The sequence below is a fragment of the Peromyscus maniculatus genome, chromosome 3, assembly GCF_049852395.1.
Source record: "Peromyscus maniculatus bairdii isolate BWxNUB_F1_BW_parent chromosome 3, HU_Pman_BW_mat_3.1, whole genome shotgun sequence".
In the NCBI taxonomy this organism is placed as follows: Eukaryota; Metazoa; Chordata; class Mammalia; order Rodentia; family Cricetidae; genus Peromyscus; species Peromyscus maniculatus.
In genome coordinates this window covers 91,581,973-91,608,187 of record NC_134854.1, presented here as the reverse complement: position 1 = coordinate 91,608,187, position 26,215 = coordinate 91,581,973, and the positions used below count along the sequence as shown (strand labels likewise).

The following is a 26,215-nucleotide window of genomic DNA, read 5'->3' as shown; positions in this document are numbered from 1 at the left end:
AAAACATTAATGTCAGATAACTATTTTCCTTTGTATATAAAATGCCATGAACTGCTTTGTAAGGAGTTAATTAATAATACATAATTTGAGAAACTGTCTGCATGCACAGATTAGATCAGCCTAGAACTTGCTATACACCCAAAGCTGACCTCAAACACCTCATGCTCCTGCTCTCTCTCCCCAGTTCTGGGATTACAGATGTGAATCTTGACTTTTTGCCACAACAATTTATTTATTTATATTTATTTTTTTTCTATTTCTTGTACCTTATACATAACACTACGATTATAATATACTTCTTATATATATATACTTTCAGAGTCCACTAAACTGAAGTCCATTCAGGTTCTGTGATTTCCATTATTGCTATTGGTTTTTATTTATGTTCAAACATTTTTTTTCCTTTGGTTGGGAGCAATCTCTGATGTCGAGGTCTATAGGTTTCTGTAAAATTGTTACTTGAATTAGGATGGTGGAGCTCTCTTCAGGGATGTTTTTTTTCCCTGCTCACTCTGTCAGCAAGACCACCTTAACCTAGTTTCAATACTGCTAATTTCTAAATTATCCTAGAATATGAATTTCTGCAATAAATACTCTTGGCAGTGTTGGTCTTCTATGACTTCTTGGAGGAATATTGTTTCTTTCATTCCCCTCCTTCCCCTCAATGGAGAGCACTTTTTCTGTTTCCTGAATTTGTAGGGAGAATACATGTTAGTTTCTGTTGGGTTTACCTTACTTCAAGATTAAAGTTCCCCTGATCTCAGTTTTAATGTCCCCAGGATCTCCAAAAAATGGTTATGGACTTCTTTTTGTATCTCTCTTCCATATTTGGCCCAGAATCTGGAGTCCAAATGTCTGAGTTGTTATTAGAGCACCTAATAGATTTCTGTTTGAGAGCAGTAAGCTTTTAGTGATTGATCACACTCCCTGTGATGGTATTTTTGTCTGTTGATTGACACCATCCACTCACTCACACTGTCCAAATATTTACTTATGTATTTGCTGATTGCTTTGCATGGGCCCCTCCAGGCCAGCCCATCTGCTCAGAATTTATAAACCAAGCCTTTGTGGTGAGAACTGAGAAGCATTAGACAGCAGGGGGAGCAAAATGGAATCACAGACACAGGTCCTCATGTTCCTGCTCCTCTGGGTGTCTGGTGAGAAATTCAAAAGTATTATAATCTTTTTAGACTCTTTTCTTTTTATATAAAAAATTTACAATGTATGCCAGGGTGTAATAATTTTATGCAATAATACTCTGACAATATGGCATTACAAGGACACTAAATGACAAATTTCATGTGTATTAAATTCTGTGTTTTTTTTTTTTATTATGCATGATCACTTGGTTTCCTGATTGCAGGTGCCTGTGCAGACATCGTGATGACCCAGTCTCCATCCTCCCTGCCTGTGTCAGCAGGACAGAAAGTCACCATCAGCTGCAAGTCCAGTCAGAGTCTTTTATATAGTAAAAACCAGAAGAAGTACTTGAACTGGTAGCAGCAGAAACCAGGGCAGGCTCCTAAACTGCTGATCTACTGGGCATCCACTCGGGACACTGGTGTCCCTGATCGCTTCACAAGCAGTGGGTCTGGAACAGATTTCACTCTCACCATCAGCAGTGTCCAGGCTGAAGACCTGGCAGATTATTACTGTCTGCAGAATTATGATGCCCCTCCCACAGTGCGTTAGCCGCCAACAAAAATCTCCTCTGAGAGTCTCACCAGCTGCCTGCACCACACACAGCCCTGGACCTGCACACTTCCCCCTTCTGCCGGAGAGCTGCTGTGCCTGAAACATTGATGGAGAAGTTTGCAGAGCCCAGCAAAATATAATGGGTTCAATGTCTCTTATGTCTTTTGGTACGAAAAATCTTTATATGATAAAACAAAGGTGAACTAAGTATTATCTTTTGAAGCTGAAGTTTTTCTGTGTCCTGGCCTGCTGGCAGTTGGGACATATCTCTCCCACTAGCGTCCCCCAAGTAAACACACAGAGGTTTATATTAATTAAACTGTTTGGCCATTAGCTCAGGCATACCACTGACTAGCTCTTACATTTAAACTAACTCATAATTCTTGTGTATGTTTAGCGACGTGGATAGGTACCTTTTCCCAGTTCTGCCTTCACATCTTGCTTCTCCTGGTGGCAACTGGCTGCATCTACTGACTCAGCCTTCCTCTTCCAAGAATTCTCCTTGTCTGTTTTTTCTGCCTATACTTCCTGCCTTGCTACTAGCCAATCAATGTTTTATTTATCAACCAAGCAGAGCCACACATTCACAGCATACATAATGACATCCACAGCAATCTTTCTATCTCTTCTATAACACATTAGCACAAACTCTGTTGGTTGAATATGAGGGATTTATCTTTTTATAGCTCTGGTGTCCAACACAAGAGTCTATGGGCTGAAGTGATGATGATGACAAACTGTATTTCGGTTTGGAGACTGTGGAAAGAGTGTTTCCTATTTTTTTTCTAGTCTGTGGAGTGCTTTCCTAATTCCTTACTGGAGCCCATTTCTTCTGATTTTTCTTTTCTTTTCTATAAATTCTTTTACTTTTTATTACATTTTAGTTCATTAAGTACCTTTTTCTGTGTCTATGTGAGTGTGCATTTATGTGTGTGTATGCATGTGCATGTTTCTTGGTGCACATGTGATATGGCATAATTGTGGAGGTCAGAGGACATTTGGAATTGATTGTTTCTTTGTCATTTGGGTTGTAGGGATCAAAGTCAGGTTTGTCATCAAGCTTGGTGGCAAGTGTCTTTGCCATCTGATCATCTTGCTGCCCCTTAAAATTTTTTATTGATGTAAATTCATTGTACACATTTTTCTTAAAATCAATGTTTTTCAAGTATATCATATATTTTGACCACATGCACTAATCTTCTGTTTCCCCTTACCTTTCCTGCTATCTTTTCTTCCCTTAGTCCCTCTTCTACTTTTATCTCTCTCTCATATATGCACTCACCCATGCATGCATATGCTGCCACACATACTCACACACACCCACATACACATTTATGCACATATATGCACATAGATACACACATATCCACATACATACATATACATGAACAATGTATTCATATATATATATATATATATATATATATATATATATATATATATATACTCATGTACTCATACAAAATATATATACTTAGGATCTGCAAAGTAGGGAAATTGTGATATTTTTTGCCTTTGTTTCTGGGGCCACATCTCCTTCAGAAATCTATGCATCTGATTTTCAACTGTGGAGCTGAGATCCCTCCCTTCACTCTAATGGTGGATATAACTTTGTGTCAGCAGATGCTCCCTTCCAGTCTTTATATCTTATGTCAATTAGTAGAGATTAGTTTTCGAGGGGAATATTTTGTGTTTCTCTGCAAACCATATGATAACTAATCATGTCCATATTCTCATTAAAAATATATATTGAACACTTATTTTGGAAATATTGCAGGGAACAAGGGTGTTACAGACTATATAAAATTGCTGAAGATCTCCCAATTCCTTAAAGCTGAATGGTTCTCTGAGTGATTTTGGGCAGTGAACCCTTGAGTGGAGGTTGCTAAGTTTAGAAAAGCCTCAAATCAAAAAATATGCTTAAACCCACAGATACAAACTATATTACAGAGGCTGAAAATCATTAAAAATTAAGTAAAAACTGATGGCCCAAAAGTATAATAATTCACTCAAGGATTCAACTCAAAGATCTGAATAGGTAAAAATAAGCAGATGGATAAAACAATCAGCAATATGGCAGAATAAGTGAATAATGGAAGAAACCACAATTGAAATGTTACATTAAAATTTCAATGTATCAAATACAACATTCAGTAAAGGGACACTAGCCCACTTGAGCATATGACACTGGCAGGGCTTCTCATTCTCCACAATTGCCTCTGCCATGCTAAAAACCATTAGATTACATTCCTGAAGGTAGCCACCAAGGCCTATTTACTTATTTGGCCAATCCCTCCTCCTGAGGCTGACTACCAAGGTCCAGCTGTCAAAGTATCAAAATTCAGCAACAAAGAGTCCCCATTGGCTCAAATAAGTAACATGAGATTAAGCACCTTATCCTAACACTGGGTTATAAAACTATTATTTTCCTATGTTTATGTCTGTCTCTCTATACAGAGGCAGTTCTTTTTCCCTCCAGGACAAATATCCCTGTCCCTCCTTTCTCATTACATTCCCCTTCTCCTTTATCCTCTATCTCCTGTCTTTTTTCTGTTATTATTTGCTCTCTCTCCCTCTGGCACAAATAAATCTCCTTTGTGCTGAGAAATTGGTCTTGAGGGTCCTGAGTTGATCCTTTTCCTTTCAACAGAACAAAGAAATCACCATAAGGCTCAGTAAAATGGAAGAAAGACTATACTGGATCAAGGTAGAAATTGAAGAAACAGCATTGAAATATCACTGGTTAAAAATTATCATAACTGTAATATCAAAGAATTTTAGCATGAGATGAAGAGACCAATACCAAGAATCATAAGATATAGAAGAGCTGAGATAGGAACTATAGACTTAGGAAACATACTGAATTAAAGGAGAACAGAAAAATTCATATCTACAAAAAATTGGCAAATACAAAAGGCATTTAGTTCTCCAAAAAGATATCACCAGAGAAGAACCTCTCTACATCATAGATTGTGATTATTATGTAAAAAACACAAAGTAAAGAATCAACATCAAAAGGTATAATGGGCACGGGGCGGTGGTGGCACACGCCTTTAATCCCAGCACTCGGGAGGCAGAGGCAGGCAGATCTTTGTGAGTTCAAGGCCAGCCTGCTCTACAGAGTGAGATCCAGGAAAGGTGCAAAGCTACACAGAGAAACCCTGTCTTGAAAAACCAAAAAAAAAGTATAATGGGAAAATGCTAAGTTGATTCCAAAGGTAATCACATCAGATTGACACCTGAACTCCCATCCAAAACCTTAAAGACCATAAAAGCATGAAACAATATTTTTCAGACTCTGATAGTAGGTAATTGTAATAAGTTAGCTATGTCCAGCAAAACTGTATTTTAAATTGAGGGAGAAGTGAGGACATTACAAGACAATCACAAGCTATGGCATTTCATGACCATGAAGACAGCACTGCGGAAGATACTATAAAATACTGTGCACATAGGAGAAAGAGTGTTTCAATCATGAGAGCACAGACAAATGTCTGTGTCATGAGAGGGATGGATGAACAATGGCTATCAGGAAAGGAAGTATCAGTATGCCCTGTGCTATAAGTCAGAAATGCTAAAATAGTTGAGGAGTTGGGGAAAAGGAAATAAACAATCTAATACACCAAGAACCTCCCCAAAATTATAGAAATTAATGAACACTAATTAATAACCTATGTGACCCCAACACATATTGTTGGACTACATTAAAAACTTTACCCAACTGTCTGTTTTTCAAAGAAACACAGCAACTGGTAATAACACACGTGCTGAGAGTCAAATGGTGGATGTGTATGCACCAAGAGAATGGGGACCTAAAACTAAGCTGGCACAGCTCTGCTGTTTCCTTTTACATTAGAATCTGAACAAGGCTGAATCAAATAGATAAAGACAGCCATAAAGGAAATGAGTCATCAAAAGTAAATAACAATTTCAAATGTATACACATCAAATTTTGGATCTCCAGTTTTATAAAACAAAGCTGGATAGATGCTGGGAGGCCCTACTGACCAGAGGTTGCAGTCTACTATGGCAGGACAGCCCCCTCCAAGCTTGGCAACATGGAGGACTTCCTTCCCCCAATCCCCTCTCTTGTGGAAGGCACCCTTTTCTCTACATGACTTTATCTGAAGACTGTTTCTTGGCCCGGATGCCTGACTTATCTCTAGTATGACCCTTGACACAGTTCCCTGCAGAAGTTTTCTGACTATTGCCTAAATGGTAATTAGACATTGTGCAAGGAGCTTTTTGACAGGCCTGTTCTTCCATGGATGATAACCAAGACTTGTACTAGAAGCTTTATGATAGGATCATGCTGTTTAATGCAAATTAGGTGATGCCTTAGCCACTGTCCTGTCCTTTACATCTTCCCTCACTCTGGAATAAAGTGGAGCTGCCTCCCAGAAGGCCATTTCTATCATTTTCACAGGCCATCTAAAGCTCTGTTGCTGTTTCTGTCCTTTTGTCTTTGTGGACTGATGGCCAATGAACTGCAAGGAAAAAGGGGGTCCCACAGATAGAATGGATACAGAAGATCAGACTTGTCCTGATGCAATAGCAGAGGATAATTCAGCACACTGTTCTCTTCCTTAGATTCACAATGAAAACTACCAAAGAAACTTTAGAATTAAACTGCATGAGAAATGAATGGCTACCATGACATCTAAAATATATCCCAGCTATGATACATACATGTATATTATCTATCATTCTTAGCATCCCACCAACCTTCTAAAAAATAGACTTCATTTTAAGCTGCAATGTAAGTCTTAAAACAGTAAGAGAACCTACATGAAACTAGAAACCAGTACATAGAGAAATTACAGGGCTTAAATAATTCATTAGAGACTGCACAGTAGCCTCCTGAATTACCATTGATTTACTGAAGAAGTCAGGGAGAAAAACAAACAATCCCTAGAATCAAATGAAAATGACAGCACTGCTTCCTTGCATCTTTTGGAGGCAGCTGTGTGATGCCTGGAGGGAAGTTCACGGCTTTGCATGCCTACATTAAAACCAGAAAGACCTCAAGTAAATGACCAAATTCAGAGAGATCTCAAAGAAGCACCTAAAGATGAGCCTCAAGATCTAAGGAAATGATCAAATCAAGTTCAGAGGCAGTCAGTACTAAGAGGTGACAAAAATTATGGCAGAAAGTAATGAAGTGGAGATTAAAATAACAATACACAAAATAATTCAAAGAGTTTGTTTTTTGAATAAATGGTTGGACAATAGCATGCAAACTAGCCTAGAGAAAAAGAAAGATATCTCAATTAATAAAATCAGAGATAGAAGAGAGAGGCTTGCTACAGATTCACATAAAATCCAGGTGATCACTAAGGAGTATTGAGAAATCTTATACTTCTCCCCCAAACTGAAAAATCTAGAAGAAATAGGTATATTTCTACATACAACTGTTATAAAATTATATCGAAAGAATATCAGTAATTCCAACAGAACTATAGCAAGTAACACTGTTGAAGCACCCATAAAATGTCTATCAAAACACTTAAGACAGAACTTGGCGGCATAAAGAATGTCCATTATATCACTGTAAAGAAGGTAGAAGCTGAAATAGATGTTCTTACACATGAAAATGCTGTTAGAACACAAGAAGAATGACAAGGAGGATCAGAACCTCCAGTCCATAGAATTCCAGGTAGAGCAGGCACATGCTAAAGCACAGCTGGAAAGACTTGACTAAGAACTGGGAGAAAAGGGAGAGAGATATAAGACCTGTTGAAAACTGTGGAGAGGCTGCAGAAGGAGAGAAGAATGATGGTGTCCAGGCATAGCCCCAGGATCAGAGAGCAACCTTCTGTCAAATGGCTGCAGGAAGAAGTTTGGCACCCAAATAGAGGAAATGCCAACTCTTTCCCTGGAACCCTACATGCCAAGCTGTACATACTTTTACTAATTTCTATATTTCATAGTTTTTATGGGAACACTACCAATTGCAAAATGATCTAGACCAATTGATTTCATAGAGAAATAAGCTGAGGGTGGAATCTGAATTTAAAATACAGCAATTTTAAAATTCCACGAAAAGGGTCAAGGACAACACTGCCAAATATATTGAACCCCTTCAAAGCATCTCATCAGAGAGAAAGAGCCTTAGAAAATTCCCCTTCCAAAGTAGCCAAACTGAATCACAAAATCACAATTTAAGAAGTACTTATTAATTATTTCCAAGGACAAGCTAATGATTTGCAAGGTTAACAAGAATCATGCATTTCTCAAGTTTGAGAAGAAATCCTAAATGACAGGTCACAACTCTTGGGAGTATTGAAGGAAAATAATGAAAGCCATACACCAGAGATGAGTTTAGATAGGGTGGTCAGGCAGATGGAGATGGAGCATAAGCAGAGAGAGCAGGTACTCCAGCAGCTAATACAGCAAACACACCAAGTGGTGGAAACTGGGCACAACAAGGGAGTTAAAAAATGGAAGAGACTTTTACAGTTAAAGAATCAGAAGCTCCATAAGTTCTGCACAAAATCAGACTTTATGCTAGATATTCTGTGGGAGCTACATCAGCAGAGGTTAGATGTGCCAGTTGCTCTTGCAGATAAAGTAAATGCAGAAAGATTTTTAGTTGGACCTCTGAACGGTGTGACCTTGTTGGAAAATAGATGGAAATGTGCCACTGTTGGGACAGCTTTTGAAAAATAAGGATCCAGTCCGTGCCTCAGTTGCCGCTAGAACGAGTAAATTTGTCTGCAGCTCAGACCCTGAGAGCCGCTTTCATTAAGGCTGAAAAGGAAAATCCAGGCCTCACACAAGACATCATTATGAAAATATTAGAGAAAAAAAGTGTAGAAGTTAACTTCACAGAGTCCCTTCTTCGTATGGCAGCTGACGATGTAGAAGAGTACATGATTGAACGACCAGAGCCAGAATTCCAGGATCTAAATGAAAAGGCACGGGCACTTAAACAGATTCTCAGTAAGATCCCAGATGAGATCAATGACAGAGTGAGGTTTCTACAGACAATCAAGGATATAGCTAGTGCAATAAAAGAACTACTTGATACAGTGAATAATGTCTTCAAGAAATATCAATACCAGAACCGCAGGGCACTTGAACACAAAAAGAAAGAAATTGTAAAGTACTCCAAAAGTTTCAGTGACACTCTGAAGACATATTTTAAAGATGGCAAGGCAATAAATGTGTTCATAAGTGCCAACCGGCTAATTCATCAAACCAACTTGATACTTCAGACCTTCAAAACTGTGGCCTGAAAGTTGTATATGTTAAGAGATGTACTTCTCAGTGGCAGTATTAAACTGCATTTATCTGTAAATTTTAAAGTTTGACTGTATAAATTATCAGTCCCTCCTGAAGGGATCTAATCCAGGATGTTGAATGGGATTATTGCCATCTTACACCATATTTTTGTAAAATGTAGCTTAATCATAATCTCACACTGAAGATTTTGCATCACTTTTGCTATTATCATTCTTTTAAGAATTATAAGCCAAAAGAATTTACGCCTTAATGTGTCATTATATAACATTCCTTACAAGAACTGTAAATATTGGTGTTTGTTTCTGACATTTTAACTTGAAAGCGATATGCTGCAAGATAATGTATTTAACAATATTTGGTGGCAAATATTCAATAAATAGTTTACATCTGTTAAACATTTCTTTACTTGAAAAAAAAAAAAAAAAAAGAAAAATAAGGATCCACTTAAGCCATAGATGAACACCATCAGAATAACATATCATAACTAATTGCCGTAAACATACAGGAAAAAGAACATACATAATGGTGTATTTTACCAAAAACCATTAACTAATCATATTTGAGATGACTTATGAGAAGGCTCCATAATGTTCTATGACCATGATTTGCAAAAGGGCTCTCTCCTAGGCTACAGTGGAAGAAGAGAATTAGTCATCCTCACCCTATATATATACTATACTATATACTTTCATATACTAGATGTGTAATTTTCATTTTCTGTATGTCAGAAAATCAGCTCTTTCTCATGAAACGGGTAGAGGAATGTGGGCCTCATGGTCCGAACAGTCTCATCAACTGTCAGCTGAGTTATAGAGTATCCTCAGTAATTGCAATGTCTGTTGTAATTTCTTTACAGGGAAACAGCAAGTTCTCTTGGGCTTTTTGGACCTGATATAAAGTGCCAGGTAATGGCATAGGTAAATATATCCCTTAATGTAGGCCATGTCTGAAAAACAACAGTCCTAATTTTGGCAGCTGTAAATTGTAAATCATATAAGAAGTTTTAACTTTTCAGTTCAAAAAGGAATATTATGTCCAATATAAAAATAAAAATATGCATAAAATAGCTAGTTTATTTTACAATCCCATTTTTAAAGTGGATAAACATTTGAGACAGTGATAAACTGAATCTGTGGCCTGTTTTATTTCAAGTGTGTCTCGTAGTCTGTCTTATAGGCCCCCTTTCTGTAGAGGGAGCTGTCTGAGGAGTCTTGGTGTCTTGGTATCTTCAATGGGTGCTCCTGGTCAACCATGTGGAAGAGGCAGGTGACATGAGGACACCTGGACCTCGTAGCACACAGATTGCATGATAAGACCTGCATAGTAAATTTTAATTTTTAGCCACTTTAAAATGGAAAAAGACACTTTTAAGTCTTTAGAATATATTTTACATTAATAGCACATTTTGATTTGGATTATATTCCAACTGCACATGCCAGTAAATGCAATTCAAAGGTAATAATTGCAATGTAGAACTTTTCATAAGGGACAGGGGAGTGAGGCTTAGTGAACGCATGAGCAAAGCACCTGTTCAATACGAGAAGTGTAATTATTGTCTTAATGCCAACATTTTGTTATGTATTTTGTTTCTAAGAGGGAAGTAAAAAAGCACTACTGTTTTTAATTTTTTGCACAATTTTTCAAAGTTATAATACAAATAATTTATTTAAAAATAACTGAAGCAAAGGACTTATGGATGCTTTGCAGAATTCTGACAGACTTTTAATGAAGAGCTGACATTAACACTCCTAGAACTGTTCCATGCCTTAGAAAAGGAAGGAATACCACCGGACTCCTTGTATGGAACCAGCATTACCCAGAGGACAAAACAAAGACAAAGGGGAAAAGCCAGAGAGGAGAGATCAGTTTCCCTGATTAACATAAGGACCCCCTAATTCTTGCAATTGAAATCTAAGAACACATGAAGAGGCAAGGTGTTTTCTATTCCGGGATGAAATATTGGCTGAAATCTAAAAATACTACCTGCAATTCAGCACAAAGTGCTTGAGAAACCAAAATCTTGTCATTATCTTTATTATGCAGAAAATTTATTTAAACTCAGGATAAAATACATGAATAAACTAAGAGCAGAAGGATCATTCCTGAATATAATTATGAATATAGGACACAGTTAGTGGCTTGGGCAGCCCTGTCTGGAAGAAAGCAGAATATTGGTTTCTATTGTCAGCATGGAGACATACAAAGTCAAATGTTCAGTTTCTTTCAATATTGGAGCATGTCACTATGGAGACAGATTTTTTTTCCATTGCATAATAAACTGCCATTTAGCCAGATCATTTTTATTGAAAACATCAAACAGAGCCCCAGACAGTGCCCAGACAGCTGATGGCTCATACATTCTGTGAATGATATAGAAACACAGAAATACTGTTGACGGGTTCTTTGAGGAAGTCTTTGATGTTGTGGAACCAACATATTGCACAGATGAGTGTCTGCAACCACCTGGGAGCCCACCTGGTAGGGAACATGTATGTCAAGTTTCTCCTTGAAGAAAATGTTTATAAGATTGTGAAAGAGTTGAATAAACCTTAGTTTAATAGGCAGCCAATCCACATACAGGTGTCCTAGCTGTCTAACTTCGGGAAAGCCTAAAAACAAAACTCCAGTTTGAAATGGGAGAGTGCATGAGAGAGGCTTCTGCAACTTCATGCACCTGGAGCATCTCCAGAGAGCTATGGGAACTGTGTTTGCCAGCTCAAGAAGCAGAGATCTAGGTCCCCATCCCTGCAACTGTGCTACTGATACAGAGACAAGGGCCTGATAGCAGCTTAAGAGGTGGAAGAGAAGAGAGTGATAGATCTGGGCAATTCTGAGCCAGGCTGTTTTTACTGTGTGTCTGCTAGCAGTGTTGTAGTTGATGGACAAGCCAGTTCACAATGGGAATAAAAAATAATAAGAATAACAACCAAAGATAGGTTCCTGAAAGAAATTAGTAATGACATAGTAAAACAATATGAAACACAAACAAAGCTTATGAATGATAAAATATCATTATAATTTTACTAAGTTGGGAGAAGCAGAGCATTTCTTCACAAATCTGAAATGAAAAAAGAGTACATACCCACTCTCTCACTCTTATTCAATGAAATGCACAAACCTCAGTTATAGAAAACAGGCAAGAGAGAGAGAAATAAAAGGAATATAAATAGTAAATGGAGAAGTCAAATTACACTATATTCTTATACTTAAAAGACTGAAAATTCAACTAGAAAATTCTTAGGCCTGATGACACTTTCAGCAAAAAGCAGGATAAAAACAAAGAACACTATCTAAAGTAAACACACAAAAATCAGTAGCTTTTCTGTGTAATAGTAACAAACTTACTAAGAAAGAAGTCACAGATACATTCCATTGACCACTTCAAAACAAAATATCTAGCAACCAGTTTAAACAAAGAAGTTCCTCCAGTGAAATCACTGAGATGTTAAATAATGAAGTTGAAGAAGATAGAGAATGTAAAGATCTTCCACACTCACTAATAGAGAAAACCATGCAGGCTGTGGTAACAGTGTGATACAAGAATGCAATCCACATCAATAACCCAGGAACACACCCCACAGAGTTGGAAAAACAATAGTGAAAATCTCACTACCATCCATTGAAGTGAGTATTGCAGTGTTCAGTTGTGCAGTAACTTAAGCACCTCTTGCTTTGAATTACATTGATAGAGTGAAGTCCTATGTGTGCATCACTGCTTCTGTCACTATAAGAAAACAAAATAATGAATTTAATGTTGGCTTAGTTTTGGAGGTTCTTCTCCATGGGAGGAATGTTCTGTGTGAGTCTGTGGTGAGGCAGTATATCAGGACAGGAGTGTGTGAAGACAAGCTGAGCACGTTTTGGAGAAGAAAGAGGAGAAAATCACAGACACACTTGTCCCCATGAGCAAAGAGTTAGTGACCTCAAACCTTCCCAGTGGCTCTGTATTCATTCTTGTTCCATCACCAAACATAACAACAGCCTTTAGACCAAAGCTTTTTACTACATGGGCCTTCTGAGACAGCCACGCTGCAATTTACAGCAGTCCTTGATTGGGAAGCAATGAGCTTCATTCCATCTTTTTAAATATAATGATAGCATTCAAGGATATCAGGATATCAGGATCTAAGATATTTCTCTCAAATACCAGTAAACAGAAATGTCTGACTTTCCCTCACATTGTCAGTACCTGCTGTTCAGGTGCCATAAAGAAGGGAAATGCTGATTATGAACCAGCCTCACTTCCCAGCTAACCTGTGGTTCTTTGTAAAAGCTGTGGTCCTGCGTGGGATGGATGGTGTGCTGAGTGTCCAGGGGGACACAAAGTCCAACATCATTATTAAATTAAATAAATGCTAGTGAAAAGGAATAACAGCTGCAGAGAGACATTTAACAATAGAAAAAAACTACTGAGTTAAACCAGCCTGTGTACTTTAAAGATGTGTTGACCTCACAATGGAAACCAGGATATGTGTTACACAAAAGGGATTCCACTTTTGTTTCCACAGGAGAAGAAAAACTGTTAATAAAGATTTTGTTCAAACAGGAGGGACCTCTTAATAAGGAAAACTGGTAGTTCATTCACCTATGTGACAATTCTACAAGTCAAAAGGATAACTCACCAAGTAAGGGTTGGGCCAGGGTTCTGTTTTTGTCTTTACAGGGAGATAAAAATACCCATCTTCAAGAAGTCAAAAGACCTTGGACATCTTGACAAATTAATAAGATGTGAAAACTATCAAAAAAATTAGCAAGCAAAGAAAAACCTGACCAAATGTTAACAATATTCTCTACAGTGCAAAATCTGACTACCTAAACATCAATAGCTTTTTAATTCTTCAAAAAGTTAAAGTCTGGACTCAATTAAAAATTAAAGCTGGCTTTGGAATTGCAGTGTGGCTCTCTCCTTCACTAAATCCAAGCATGTTGTTAAAAGAAAAACTCAGAGTTTCTTTCTCATATCAAAAGATATGTGTAGCCGAAAGTTTTTCTGTGTCCAGCCTGGCACACTGTTGGGACAAATCTCTCACCCACAGTCCCACAGTCTTTTATAAAATAATCACAGAGAGGCTTAATATTAATTATAACTGCTCATTCATTAGCTCAGGCCTACCACTGACTAGCTCTTACATTTAAACTCAGCCCATTCTGTTAATCTATATGTTGTCACGTGTTCTGTGGCTTTACCTGTGTGTCATTACATGCTGTTCCTTGGACAGCAGGCTTGCATCTCTGGACTCAGTCTTCTTCTTCCCAGATTCACTTTTTGTGCTTATCACACTGCCTGGCTATGCTTCCTGCCTGGCTACTGGCCAATCAGTGTTTTATAAAACCAAGGTACAAAAGAATTATCCCACAGCATTTCCCATTTTCTGTTTAATTAAAAATGAAGGTTTTTAACTTTAGCATAGTAAAATTATATATTACAAAACAGTTATCAAGAAAGAACTACAGTTATAATATCTAGTCTATTTGTATTTGACAAAATTAAAGCAACTTCCAAAAATCTAGAATGACAGAGACAGCTGGATGCCTGGACAGTCACCTAAAGTTCTTTTGCAATACTGGGGCATCCATTTTTAGCTCAAAGGTCTAGAGTCTCTGAGTCATTTTTCTCTGTGCCCTGTAGAATATCTGGCAGTTTCTTCGGTGAAGCAGGAACCTGAAGGACCATTTTGTCTTGCAAAGTTCAGTGGTCACCTTCCTATGGGTCCTACATGTTCTCAATATGGCATTTTGTCAATTGGTCCAGGCAAGAACTATTTCTTGTCCAAATGACTTTTTTTTGCCAAGAGGAAGATAAATTCCATATGGAGTGTGTTCAATGCCCATCTTTCTCTCTTAAGTAAATGAGTACTGCACATCAGTTACAAGACTTAGATTATTTAAAACAGGAGAGCTATTGGAGTCATCTTTGTTTTTTTTAATGTTTCTTGCTTGATGTTGTTATTGTTGGCTGTAGTTCCATTATTATGTTATTACCCCTTTTTTATCCTAGAAAACTCTTGATAATTGTTCTTATTGTATATAATTTTGTTTTAGGTTTAGAACCTTCTTATTTAGGCAAAAAGGGGAAGTGTTTTTGGAATTTATTCTGTTCAGCCAATGGCTTTGGTCTACAAGCCCTAGGGCATGGCTTCATCTGTGTACTCAAACCCTTAAGAGCAGAGAGAATCTTCCACTGCATTGGGTAGCCAGGACTGTTTCAAGTGGCTTGAAGCAGCTTGCATTTGGCTTTATACCCTCCAACTACCCTTGGCAGAAGGATATGACAATGGCAGCTGGACCAGCATGATCAGCAGCAGTGTCTTTCTTGTTCTGTATTAGTGAGTCTTCATCCACACAGTACCCCTTAATTAGTAAATAATGGACTTCTGTGGATTGTCACATTAGTGTACTGTTGCTGGAGAGCGTCTCTCCAGGTTCCACCAAGCACTGCAGTCCCACAATCCACATATAAAATAATCACTCAGACACTTACATTACTTATAAACTGTATGGCCGTGGCACGCTTCTTGCTAACTGTTCTTATATCTTAAATTAACCCATTTCTATAAATCTATACCTTGTCACATGGCTGGTGGCTTACCGGCGTCTTTACATGCTGCTTGTCCTGGCAGTGGCTGCAGTGTCTCTCCCCCTTTTTTCCTGTTTCCCCAATTCTCCTCTCTCCTTGTCCTGCCTATACTTCCTGTCTGGTCACTGGCCATCAGTGTCTTATTTATATAAAGCGATATCCACAGCAGTGCACCATTGAAGAACAAACTAATTGAGAAAGCATTGGGCAGACTGTCTCATTCCACAGCTTGGGTTCTGTCATAAAACATCATTCATTGTAGGAAGAAACAAATGATAAATTAAAGAAGCAAATTGAACTTAGTTTTACATAATAGAATGTGTATCACTAGAAGTCATGTATTTAGGTTATGTAAGAAGAGGTGCCCTTACTTGTTCTGTGTATAACATGGAGGACAGAGAATTATTTTCATATTTAAAACACAAAGACATCAGCTCAAAGTGCTATTGGAGGTTAAAATTAAAACTAGTAATCAAGAGCAAATGGAAGTGTGTTTGAAGAGACTGAATGCCTCATGAAAATCAGACACCATGACTTATACTCACTCTGAGTAGCCAACAGCTATGGGAACACTTATGCTCACACAAATAAACCCATCTACAGAACATACACAGCCACATGCTCATAGATTCCAAGTTCAGTGTGAGAAATCAATGTAGTAGTATACTCAGTTGAGAAAAGTTAATGGAACAGAGCCTTGAAGTTTCTATTTCTGCATGTGGGGTACCTACACAGATAGGCCACGCCGTGTTAACAAATAGGAAGAGATTGAACAAACTGTAAAATCATCAACTCTGTTTATACCCCCAGGAGAAAGGAGGTCACACATCACAAGCCAGTATCCAAGATTACAGACACAGGCTGTTACAGCGATTCACAAGATAACAAGACACAATTCTTCTTCAGAAGCAGGGAAGAAAGAAAACATTGAAGTGTTCTGATGATTGCTAGAAAATAGGTGTGCACAAGACCAGAAGTGAACACAAGCTCAACTACTAACCAAAAGCTAGGTGTATTGGTGTGTCATATAGTATGAGCTAAATTTGGCAATGTGGCTTGGTCAGAGAGGCAGAGGAAACTCATCTTCTCAGAGGATTCTTCTTCCACAATGCAGCAGTAAATGTAACTTCTGCATGTCAGAGACATGAGTCTTGAACTCCCTTCCTTGCTTTTCTTTTTAACCTTCCCAGGCTTTTTTTGTCTTTTGTTAAGCCTCCCTCTTCTCATGCCTGCAGGGTCTCTCTAGAGTGGCTGGTTCTCTAAATACATTGTGAGATATATAATTAGGGCAGAATCCTTTTTTGGAAGATCATTAATGCTCTGGTGGACTGAGTGAGAATGTGTGCTGGCATCTAAGGTACATTTGGGGAGCATCATTATAGAAAATAAAAGGAGCCATTCATTATTTTGGCTATTTGGCCCTGTGCCTTATCCAACCTTGGTTTCAACAGTTCTCGCTCATATAAACCCTCCTCTTTCTCGCTAATTAGACTCCCGGCACTCCACCTGGGGCCTAGCAATGGATCTCTGCATCCAGATTCCTCAGTCCTTGGATGGGGTTTCTGGCACAACTATTAGGGTGTTTGGCCATCCCATCACCAGAGTAGGTCAGTCCCGGCTGTCTCTCGGCCATTGCCAGCAGTCTGTTTGAAACCTGGGACTTATACAGGGACGCTTGGCTCAATCTGGGAAGAGGGCACTGGACCTGCCTGGTCTGAGTCTATCAGGTAGATCTCAGTTCTCAGGGGAGGCCTTGCTCTGAAGGAGGTGGGAATGGGGGTGACCTGGGGGGAAGGGGAGGGGAGCAGGAAGGGGGAGAACAAGGGAATCTGTGGCTGTTATGTAGAACTGAATAGTATTGTAAAATAAAATAAAATAATAAAATAAAATTTAAAAAAATTAAAGAAAAGAGTTGCTGTGGTCATGGTGTCTACATACTTTTTTGAAACATCACACAGTTTTCCCTAATGAATTTGTACAATTATATATAAACTTTTTTTACAAATATGGAAAAAAAAACATAATGAGAGACATCCATGACATACCACTCCCTCAATGAAATTGCATTAGCATTGGGACCACAATGATTGGTATCAGTCATCAATGTGACAGAATCTAGAATCATCTAGGAGCTAAGCCTCTGATTACACTTGTGAGATGTATAGATTAAGATTAGCCTTTGGGAATGTCTGTGAAGGATCATCCTCATTAGGTGAATCAATGTAGCAAAACCCTTTCAACTGTTGGCAAGACCACACCCACATAGAGATCTTGACCTCCACAAAATGGAGATATTGAGCTGAACTCTAGCATCTTGCACTCTCTGGTTCTCAGTTGTGTAGCATGAATCTTAAAGAGTCTTATTAATAAGAACAAACCTGAGGCCAGTTATTGGAGTGAACTCTGAAGTTCAGAGAAGTAAAACAAGCCACAGCTAACCTCACCTGGCCAACTTCTCAGCTGGTCTTGTTTCCTCAGACTGGAAGTTTCTGTGTCCTCATCCCAATGGCTCTCAGCTGAATTGCTGCTCCAAAGCCTGAAAGCTTAACCAGCCAAAATGCTTGTAGTTTCTGGTCCTCATGCCTTATATACCTTTCTGCTTTCTACCATCACTCCCTGTTTACTTTTTTGAAACATCACACAGTTTTTAAAGGCTCGATTTCTGGGATTAAAGGCGTGAGTCACCATGCTTGGCTGTATCCTTGAACAGATGGATTTCTGCCTCTGGAATGCTAGGATTAAAGGCATGTGCTACCACTGCCTATCCTAAGTATCTAGTGGCTTTTCTGTTCTCTGACCCCAGATAAGTTTATTAGGGTACACAATATTTTGGGGAACACAATACCACCACACAGTTCTGAGCAGCTGCCTCAAGTTCCTGTCACTCTTTCTTCCACACTACTATAGGCTGTATGCTTTAACTGTGTTCCCAAACAATCTATGTTCCCAAGTAAGGGAGAAAGGCTCCTTAACTCGCTTTTGTAGGAGTTTTATCACAGCAACAAAGAGAGACAAAGACACATCACTATAAGCCTGGAAGTCATGTCTTTACTGACATGGTTCTTTCAGAAATGAAGTTCAGCTCTCCAGTAAAGATGGAGAGGAAAACTGGATTCTGCATCATCATGATATCCCCAAGGAGTCCTTAACTAGGAAGTGATAAAAGCAAGGTTAAACACAAACCCTGAGTCATTCTCATGATTTTCTCTTAGTACTCACTTCAAATTAAGTCGTTTTCATGTGAAAACATGTTCTTTTCCATCTCAGTTTCAGAGAAGAACAGTTTTGCAAGGCACAAGGAGCCTTTAGAAAACATTTACATATCTGCCTCTTTCTGCTGTCCCCCTCTTTTTGTCCAAACCTTCAGCAACACACAGTTTCTTTTTTTCCCCCAGGGATCTTCCTCATTCTCCACCATGTCTATTTACTTAAAAGGCATTTGTGGGTATGGATAGATGTGTCATTGGTTAAGAGAACTCACTGGCTGCTCTTTTAGAGGATCTGGGTTAAACTCGAATATACACATGGTGGCTCACAATGATTTATAACTCCAATTCCAGGGGACCTGACTCCTTCCTCTGGTTTCTTTAGGCACACATATCCTGCACAGACTACATTCAGCCAAAGAGACCAATAGACATAAAAAATAAAAATATAAAAAAGAAGATACGTATATCACACACACACACACACAAACACACACACACACACACACACACACACACACACACACACACACACACACACACACACACATATTTTACCGTGTGTCCTCCATGGCTGTTGAAGCTGAAGGGTTAATAATGGGTTTATCATAAGTATAAGTGCATCTTGGAATGGGTGGCAAAGAGCCCTCAGTTATGACAGGCTGCTTCAAGTTCTCCTCCATAGTCCTCTCTCATATACTCAGAGATCTGCACAGGCCCTACTGAGAGAAGCAGCACTCTAGACTACTTAAGTAGTGTAGACTTTTTTCGTGGCTACCATTCTGAATAAGATCCCACTGTAACTTGAATGCAATAATAAACCCCTACACTTCAGGTATCCCATTGCTGACTTCAACAAAGAATAATATGTCAATATTTTATCTGAGTTATTGAAAATCTTCCTGTGTCTATTATTTTATTTCACAGATATTGGGTAGCCACTGATATTCATCCAGCTAATAAAAATGTTATGTGCTGGAAAAAACCAAAACTAAGTTCAGCATTTATTGTCCCAGGATAGTTTGCATTTTAGAATCACATTCTCTGGGCCTCCATCCTCAGTGGTGTCTATGGAAGAAAATACTTTGTCCCAGGAGCTCAAGGTTATCAACTTCAGACTCCCTGATTCCAAAGCTGGCAGAAAATTAATTGGTATAGTTTTAGCCAGATGGTTTATAATCCACTTTTCAATCACAGCCCATAGAATCTAATGCATGAGGACATACTATGGAAACTTGATAAAAGACTAAGGACTGTAGGGATTTTTATGTTATACAAGATATAACATGGAAATTTTGTCCTTTTAGTCCCCATGCTCTCCCTTTACACACTGCGAGAAGCACATGATTAAGTGAGGAGACTTTAGATTTGTAAGACCCCAGTCTCCATGTGTCCAATCAGAATGAGCACTAAATGACAAGAAGCACACCCTGAGCTCACTGCAGCTGTCACAAAGCAAAGCACAACGTTTAGCAAAGATTGAGAGCACATGGCAACTTGTTAGACACTGACAGGGCAGAGTTACTCATCTGTCATATTCTTGAACTTGAGATTGGGAACTTTCTTAATTCACACACTGTTTGTGTCTCTCATATGGTGGTGTGTTTGCAGTCGACAGAGGAGAGCTGAAAATGATCATCAGAAGTAATTTAACATTTTATACCTATAAAGTGCATTCTGAAATTATATATTTAATTCAAAATAAAAGGGAATGTATATTTCTTAAATGGATATTTAATTTTCACTAATATTCTTGGCTTAATGGTATAACCTTAACATCAGATAAATGCTTTGTATATCAAATGCATAGAGCTGCTTTGTAATTACTTCATTAATGATGCACACTTCTGAGAGATTGTCTCCATGCATGGATTAGACTGGCCTAGAATTTGTACCCTAGGCTGGCCTCAAACACATAAGCCTCCTGCTTCTGTCTCTTCAGGTCTGGGATTACAGATCTGAATCTCTACTCCTTGCCATGATATATAATGTATTTATTTTTCTATTTCTTGTACTTTACACATAATGCTTGGTTTATAATTTGTTTTTTATATGTACTTTTAGAGTTCACCAGTCTGAAGTTAGAAGGCATGATCTGTGACCTCTGTTATTGCTACTGATTTTCATTCATACTCAAACATTTTCCCCCCTTGGATGGTAACCCTCTCTGATGGTGTGGTCTATTGGACTCTGTAAAATTACTACTTGATTTAGGATGTTTGTGTTCCCTTCTGGCGAGGTTTTTACCTGTTCACGATGTTAGCAAGACTATTTTCAGCCTATTGCAATACTGTTAATTCCAGGATTACTCTAGAATATGTATTTCTGGAAGACATACTCTTGGCAGTGTTGGTCTACAGACATGACATCTTGAAGAAATACAGTTTGTTTTCTTCTCCTTCCAATTCCCCAAATTTCGAGTCCTGTTTCAATTCCCAGAGTTGTGGGGAAGATGCTTGATAGATTCTGCTGGGGTTAACTTTACTTTGAGATTAAAGCTTCTCTCATCTCAATCTTAATGTTCTCCAGGATTTCCACAGAGTGAATTCTGGGCTGCTCTTTGTATCTCAGTCCCTTGTTTAGTCCAGAAACTGGAGCTCAATGTTCATTGTCCTCAGTATAAGAGTGGCTTTACAGATGGAAGATGATAAATACATTTAGCCTCAATTCTCTCTCTCTCTCTCTCTCTCTCTCTCTATATATATATATATATATATATATATATATATATATATATATATATTTCTTGCCTTTCCTCTTTTCCTCCCAACACCTTTCCTTTCTTTTATTGCATGTTTACTTACTCTATGTTTATTTTGTTGTTGTGATTTTTTGAGTACATTTTATCACTTCCCTAGTACTGTTAATCTGAGACAGCTTTCCTAACATTTCTGCAAAAGCAAACTGATTTTAATCCATCTTGGGGTTTAGCCCAAAGTTGTTACTAGAGCACCTATTAGATTTCTTTTTGATTGCTCATACTCCCTGTGATGGTATTTTTGTCTGTTCATTGACACTATCCACTCACACACACTGTCCAAATATTTCCTTATGTATTTGCTGACTGCTTTGCATGGGCCTCTCCTGTCCAGGCCAGCTGCTCAGAATTTATAAACCAGGCATTTGTGGTGATAACTGAGAAGCATTAGACAGCAGGGGGAGCAAGATGGAATCACAGACCCAGGTCCTCATGTCCCTGCTTCTCTGGGTGTCTGGTGAGAAATTCAAAATTATTATAGTCTTTTTAGATTCACTTCTTTGTATGTAAGTAATTTACAATGTGTGTTATGACATAACCATTTTTACTATATTGTGTAAGTTATACACTCTGAAAACATGACATTACAAGGATATTAAATGACAAATTTCAACTGTTACTACATTTTGTGTTTGCATTTTATTCATTTTCTTTATGTATTCCTGATTGCAGGTGCCTGTGCAGACACTGTGATGACCCAGTCTCCTTCCTCCCTGGCTGTGTCAGCAGGAGAGAAGGTCACCATCAGCTGCAAGTCCAGTCAGAATCTTTTTTACAGTGAAAACAAGAAGAACTACTTAGCCTGGTACCAGCAGAAACCAGGGCAATCTCCTAAACTGCTGATCTACTGGGCATCCACTCGGAACACTGGGGTCCCTGATCGATTCATAGGCAGTGGGTCTGGGACAGATTTCACTCTCACCATCAGCAGTGTTCAGGCTGAAGATCTTGGAGATTACTACTGTATGCAGGATTATTACTTTCCTCCCACAGTGCTTCAGCCTCCAACAGAAACCTCCTCTGAGAGTCTCAGCAGCTGCCTGCACCACACACAGCCCTGGACCTGCATTCTTCCCCTTTCTGCCTGAGAGCCAGTGAGCCTAAAACATTGATGAAAAAGTTTGCAGAGCCCAGAAAAAAATAATGGCTTCAATGTTTCTTATGTCTTCTGGTATGAAAAAACCTCTATACTAGAAGGCAAAGGAGAACTCAGTATTATCTTTCTATTCCTTCTGTAACACATTACCACAAACTCTGTTGCTTGAATATGAGGGATTTATCATTTATAGTTCTGGAGTTCTGGTGTCTATCATAAGAGTCTATGGACTGAAGCGATGATGATGGCAAACTGTATTTGTTTGGAGGCTGTGGAAAGCATGTTTTCTATTTTTTTCTAGATTCTGGAGGTTTTTCTTACTTCCTTACTTATGTTTATTTCTTCTGTCTTTTTCTTTTACTTTTTATTACATTTTAGTAAATTACTATTTTCTGTGTTCATGTGAGTATTCATTTGAGTGACTGTGTGTATGTGTGTGCATGCTTTTAGGTGCAAATTTGATCTGGCATAGTTGTGGAGGTCAGAGGACAGCTTGGACTTGATTATCTCTTTGTCATTTGAATTCTGAGGATAAAACTCAGGTTTTAAATCAGACTTGGTGGCCAGTGTCTTTGGTATGTGAGCAATCTTGCTGCCCATTAAAATCTATTGAAGTAAATTCATTGTACACAATTTTCTTAAAAGCAATGTTTTTTCTAGTATATCATTTATTTTGAGCTTATGCACTAACCTTCTGCGTTTCCTGTTCCTTTTTCTGCTATATTTTCTTCTCCCGTCTATCTTCTACCTTTATCTCTCTGTCTGTCATACATACACCTACACCCATACTCACACCCCTCACCCACCCACCTGCACCCACATTCACATACACACTTATGCACACATATATATACAAATAAACACATATTCACATTATACACATATATATACACTACATATACACATACACACATGCACACACTCATGAATGTATAAGGAAATATACATAGCCATATATATATATATATATATATATATATACACTTTACATACATAGAATACAGATACTTAGGATCTGCGTAGGAGGGAAAATGTAATATTTCTTGCACTTGTTTCTCAGGCAACATCTCTGTCTGAAGTCTCCATATCTGATTTCCAATTGTGGAGACTGAGAAAATCTCTCTTCATTCTAACATTGGATATAATTCTGTGTCAACAGACTCTGCCTTCCAGTCTTTACACTTCATATCAATTAATAAAGCTTAATGTTAGTAGGGGGGATATAATATGCTCCCATGTAAAAAAATGTGCTAACTAATCATGTCCATATTTGATTAAGAAACTTTTTGGAGATACGGCAGGCAACAAGTGTGTTACAGATTATATAAAATTGATGGAGATCTCCAATTCCTTAAAGCTGAGTGATTCTGGGCAGTCAACTCTTGAGTGTAGGTTGCTAAATTTAGAAAAGCTTCAAATAAACCAAAAGAGGTACTTAAATGAAAGGTATGAATAGCAACACAGAAACACAGGATCATAAAAAATTGAAGCAAAAATTATGTCCCCAAAGGATCATGATTCAACTCAAAGATCTAAAATAGGTAAAATGTTGGGTGAAGATTTCCAAAACATACTCATAAAATGGTGAATTACCACAAAAGATATAAACAGAAAATTTTTTATGCAATCAAAGATGTAGGGAGGAAGGCAAACATAAACAAGATGAATAAAACAATCAGCAATATGGCAAAATAAGTGAACAACGGAAAACCACAACTGAAATGTTAAATTAAATATTTAATGTGATAACCTGAACTCTCATTCAAAACCTTAAAGACCAGAAAAGCATGGAACAATGTATTTCAGACTCTTATATTAGGTCATTGCCAAATAAGTTTGCTATGTTCAGAAAAATTGTGTTTAAAGTAAGAGAGAAATAAGGACATTACAAGCACATCACAAACTAAGCCATTTCAAGACCATGAGGATAGCACTGCAGAAGAAACTATAAAAAAAACTATGCACAAAGAAAAAGAAGGATCAACTCAATCATGAGAATACAGACAAAATGATAATGTCAAAAGAGGAATAAATAAACAATGGTTATCAGGAAAGGAGATATCAATATGTCCAACATTATAAAGCCAGAAATTCCAATACAGGTGAGGAATAGAGGAAAAAGAAAACAAATGAACAACAATCTAATACAGCAAGAAACACCAAGAAAATGATAGAAATTTATAAATATTTATTAATGAACTTATGTGACACCAATTCAGCAAGAATGATGCACATATTGTTTTTACTATGTTAGAATACTATAACCAACTGTCTGTTTTCTCCAAGAAATGCACCTCACTTTTAATGATACACACATGCTAAGATTTAAATTATGGAACTAAATATACCAAGATAATGTGTAAACAGAGGTTTCTCTGTTTCACTCCATTCCATAGCCACTTCCAAATAATCACTCAAAGGATTATATTAATTACAAATGTTTGGACAGTGGCTCTAGCTTATTACATCAGCTGCTCTTACATTTAAATTAATGCATTCCTATTAATCTGTGTATCACCATGTGACCTGTTGCTCACCAGAGCACTGGCATCTTGCTTCTTGGGCAGTTACTGGTATCTGCCTCCACTCCACTCTCCTATCTCCCTGTATTCTGTTTGGCTTTCCATCCTAGCTATATGCTGCCTAGCTATAGGCCAAATCAGCTTTATTTATCAACCAATGAGAGCAGCACATATTCACAGCATACAGAAAGAACATTCCATAGCATTTCCCCCTTTCTGTCTAATCAAAAAGGAAGTTTTTAACTTTAACATAGTAAAATTATATACAATAAAAATATGGGAAGGAGAAATAGATGAGATCTCCATAAGTAAACTGGTGATGAGGGGTGGGCAATAGATGGTAGGGGATGGGGGATGAGAATATAAGGGAATGGGATGGTCAAGCTGGAACAGGCATGGAGTGGGAAAACAATGAAATAGATACCATGATAGAGGGAGACATCAGGGGGATAGGGAGAAACCAGGTGCTAGGGAAGTTCCCAGGAATCCCTAAGGATGACCTCAGCCTAGACTACTAGCAATAGTGGAGAGGGTGCCTGAACTGGCTTACCCCAGTAATCTGATCAATGAATACCTTAACTATCATCATAGAGCCTTTCTCTAATAACTGATGGATGAAGATGCAGAAACCCACAGTCAAACAGCAGGCTGAGCACCAGGAGTCAAGTTGAAGAGAGAGAGGAGTGATTCTATGAGCAAGGATAACAAGATCATGATGGAGAAACCTACAGAGACAACCAAACCAAACTAGTGGGAACTCATGAAATTTCGATGAACAGCTGTGAAGCCTGTGTGGGACTAGACTAGGCCCTCTGCATAGTGAAATTGTTGTGTAGCTTGATGTGCATAAGAGCCCCCCTGGTAGTAGGATCAGAATCTATTCCTTGTGCATGAACTGGCTTTTTGGAGCCCACTACCTATGATGGGACACTTCACACAGCCTTGAGGCATGGGCAGGGGCTTGGACCTGCCTCTACTAAATGTACCTCCTCATGGAAGGCCTTATATTTTATAGGAGTGATGGGGGTCTGGTTTGGGAGGGGGAGTCTGAAGGGTTGGGAGGAGGGAAGAGGGGAATCTTTGATTGGTATGTAAAATGAATAAAAAAATTTGTGA

The 26,215-nt window shown here is 38.2% G+C and overlaps 2 pseudogenes across 1 annotated transcript; both read left to right on the top strand.

Moving 5' to 3' along the window:
- Positions 1–1,096: 1,096 nt before the first annotated feature.
- On the top strand, positions 1,097–22,569 carry LOC102920610 (immunoglobulin kappa variable 4-1 pseudogene; annotated as a pseudogene). Its single transcript, XR_013049642.1, has 2 exons — positions 1,097–1,157; positions 22,154–22,569. The product of XR_013049642.1 is annotated as an immunoglobulin kappa variable 4-1 pseudogene (transcript).
- LOC102920299 (programmed cell death protein 10 pseudogene) lies at positions 1,384–9,335 on the top strand (annotated as a pseudogene).
- Positions 22,570–26,215: the final 3,646 nt, after the last annotated feature.